Source organism: Hyla sarda, chromosome 11, assembly GCF_029499605.1.
Source record: "Hyla sarda isolate aHylSar1 chromosome 11, aHylSar1.hap1, whole genome shotgun sequence".
NCBI classification, from domain to species: domain Eukaryota; kingdom Metazoa; phylum Chordata; class Amphibia; order Anura; family Hylidae; genus Hyla; species Hyla sarda.
In genome coordinates, this window is record NC_079199.1 from 53718030 (window position 1) to 53721630 (window position 3601).

Genomic DNA, 3601 nt, shown 5'->3' on the forward strand with positions numbered 1-3601 from the left:
GAAATAGCTTCATTTTGCATTGCCTGTAAAATTCAGAAGAATGTGAAAACACTAGGGTAAAGTGGAAAACATTTTCGCAATATATTTTGGGTTTTCCTCTTAAATATTCTCCACCCTTACTAGAATACTTAATATACTTATATCTATTACTCTTTAATAATTTTAATCTTAGGTTAAAATAAACAAATATGTTAAATTATAAAGGTTTTTTTTGTTTTTTAATAAAATACTTAGCAACAGTACCAACTACAGGACAAGTATATGAAGTGAAAAAACCCTGATTAAATATGATTAAACATAATTTTCTGAATATAATTCTTCTTTAACACAAATTAACAGAGTGATATCCCATCTGGACAACCATTTTTACATGACCTATTAGGGCATTTGACCTTGAAGGGCAGGGCTCCCTTGCTTGGCACCCAGTCTGATGGGCCATATAAAGAAGTATGAATGATCCCTTAATCTGAGAAGATCTAAGAAGTTTCCATGTTAGGCTATGTACACACCATACCTCCCAACTTTTGCTGAGAACAAAGAGGGAAAAGCCACACCCACTAATCACTTGGCCACACCCCTAGCCACGCCCCATCACACCAGTACATGCAGAATGAGAATACCTCTTCAACAGCAATAATGTTGTCAGTCTGTCATCTAAGTTTAGGAGGAATTCCTATACAGGTGAAAGACTGACAACAACCCCCACCATTACCACTACAGACCATACAAGAGATTACATACAGTTATATCAGGTGAATGACAACAACCCCCACCATTACCACTACAGACCATACAAGAGATTACATACAGTTATATCAGGTGACTGACAACAACCCCCACCATTACCACTACAGACCATACAAGAGATTACATACAGTTATATCAGGTGACTGACAACAACCCCCATCATTACCACTACAGACCATACAAGAGATTACATACAGTTATATCAGGTGACTGACAACAACCCCCACCATTACCACTACAGACCATACAAGAGATTACATACAGTTATATCAGGTGACTGACAGCAACCCCCATCATTACCACTACAGACCATACAAGAGATTACATACAGTTATATCAGGTGACTGACAGCAACCCCCATCATTACCACTACAGACCATACAAGAGATTACATACAGTTATATCAGGTGAATGACAACAACCCCCATCATTACCACAATAGGCCATAAATGAGATTACATACAGTTACCTCAGGTGACGTCTTCTCTGATTGGAATCAAACACTTTCCTTTTTCTTCTTCATCCGGCCCAGACAGTCACGATGATTTCTTTCAGCTATGACTCCTCTCCACAGAACCTGATGGAAAAAACACTTCAGGCTCCACATATTTCCAAAACCAATAATGCCCCAAACTTTAATAATAGGTGACCCGAGTAGGTAGGGCCCCTCCAGAGAGAGTTGACCCTGTAGGTAAATCCACTTAATAGCTGTCTACTCTATGAAAACCCCTATATAACCTATGCAGATAGTAGGTAGCCCCCCTATTAACTTGGCAGTTAGTCCCCCAGGTAGGCAGCAGTTCCCCCACATTTGGTAGGCAGCAGTTCCCCCACATTTGATAAGCGGCAGTTCCCCCACATTAGATAGGTGGCAGTTCCCCCACATTAGATAGGTGGCAGTTCCCCCACTTAATGTATACATTTACAAGCCTTATAACAGAGAATAAATTGGCAAGAGTTTTTTTTATTTTATTTTTATTTTTTTAAAGGGACGCAACAGTACCAACAGTCACAACATCCCATTGCCATCCCCCCCCCCCCATTCCCACCCCCCCCCCCCATTGTCTGCTAAAAAAAAAAAAAAAATCTGAATATCTAATGAATATCCATTATTTAATGCTACATTTCCTCTGGAAAAATCTGTGGCTGCCTGTGGCCCTTTCACCATTAGGAAAAAAACAACAACCCACTACCCCGCCCCAGACCTGCCATACATACATACTGCTGCTCGGGTTCTCTTCCTCTCTCAGCTCCCTCCGTATGATGGCCTCTTCTTTCTTCTCTGCTCCGGCGTTTGATGACTTCACTCGAGTGCCGGAACGCAGAGGAACGGTCCTGCCTCTTGTGTCTGCTGGTTTACTGTAGCCAGGGGCACAAGAGTGATTGACAAGGTGAGGAGCCGATGGCTCTTCACCCTGTCAAACTTTTAACCGAGCGACACATTTAACTGTAGATGCCTCGTAAGAGGCATTTACAGTTAAATGCGGGACATGAGGGGGGCCGTTCCAGGACGGCGGGAAATCACCCCAAAAGCGGGACTGTCACGCCGGATCCATGATGGTTGGGAGGTACAGGGGTGTGGAAATTTTATAAAAAACTACTTGTCCATGGGACTAAAATGGAGCAAAGTCTCTTGTCCCTCATGATGATCCACTTGCCCAGGCCAATTTTCGCTTTTACGCTCTCATTTTTTCCTCCTCGCCCTATAATAGCCAAAACTACCTACTATAAGGATATCTTTTAATTGTTCTCTGAACCAAAATATATATATATTTGGTGAAGTGAAATTGAAATAGTAAAAGGTAATTTTGCAGATTTGGTGGTTTTCTTTTCTGCGCCATTTACCTTGTGGTTGAGATAACATTATTTTGATACTTTAGGCCGCCTGATTACAGCAATACCAGATTTGTATAGTTTACGTCATGTTTTACAAATTTTTTTAAATTCTGAACTTTTTAGAATTTTTTTAATTGCCATTTTTTTTTACCCCTGTAGCTTTATTTTTTTCCACATACCAGGCTGTATGAGGGCTCATTTTTTGCGCCATAATCTGTTTTCTGCATCGGTACCATTTTGGTATTGATCTGACTTTTTAACTTTTTTTTTCTGGGATATTATAAAAATTGCAATTCTGTGGTTTGGTATTTTTTTTTACATTTATTTACCGCATTTCAGAGTAAAGTGACAGTGGTCAGATGTGCAAAAAAAGCTCTGGTCCTTAGGCTAAGTTTCCACTTGTTTTTTTTTTGTGGCAGTTTTTGAGCCAAAGTCAGAAGTGGATCCATAAGGGGCAGTTTTCCAAAAACTGCCAGAAAAAAAAAAACAAGTGGAAACTTAGCCTCAAGGTGAAAATGGGCTTGGTCCTTAAGGGGTTAAATCGGTCTGGTGTGCATATGCTGTGGCATACTACCTTGCTGCTATAAACTGGTATAGGTTTCCTCCTCTATATTACACCAATTATCTGGCAGACACTAAAATAAATCTATTATTCTAATTAATTACAGCTCAGCTTTAATTTTACACTCTTCTGTTGAAAAATCTAAGTTGAGCTGTGATTGGTTTTTAAAAAGGAAAAGCTGTCCTTGTTGCCCTAAGAACCAATCACAGTAGAGCTTTCATTTTCCAAGAAAAATAAAGCTGTGCTGTGATTGGTTACTACGGGCAATTAAATGATTTTTTCCCCAGACAGCTTGTCTCATTGATTCATTCCTGTCAGCACCTAAGGCTGAGATCTACCACTGACGTTAGCGCTCACATGTTTCTAGCCTGCAGTGCCACTCTTGTACCCGCAAAGCATTCTGGGAGCGAACAGCAATATAGGCTATGAATGACGTAAACAAATTAATGACGTCAC

General features: G+C 40.2%; 1 protein-coding gene across 2 annotated transcripts in view; it reads right to left on the minus strand.

The window, feature by feature from the left end:
* The window catches only part of LOC130295106 (cytochrome c oxidase assembly factor 8), a 30075-nt gene that overhangs the window by 25963 nt on the left and 511 nt on the right, over positions 1–3601 (minus strand). The window lies entirely within an intron of this gene.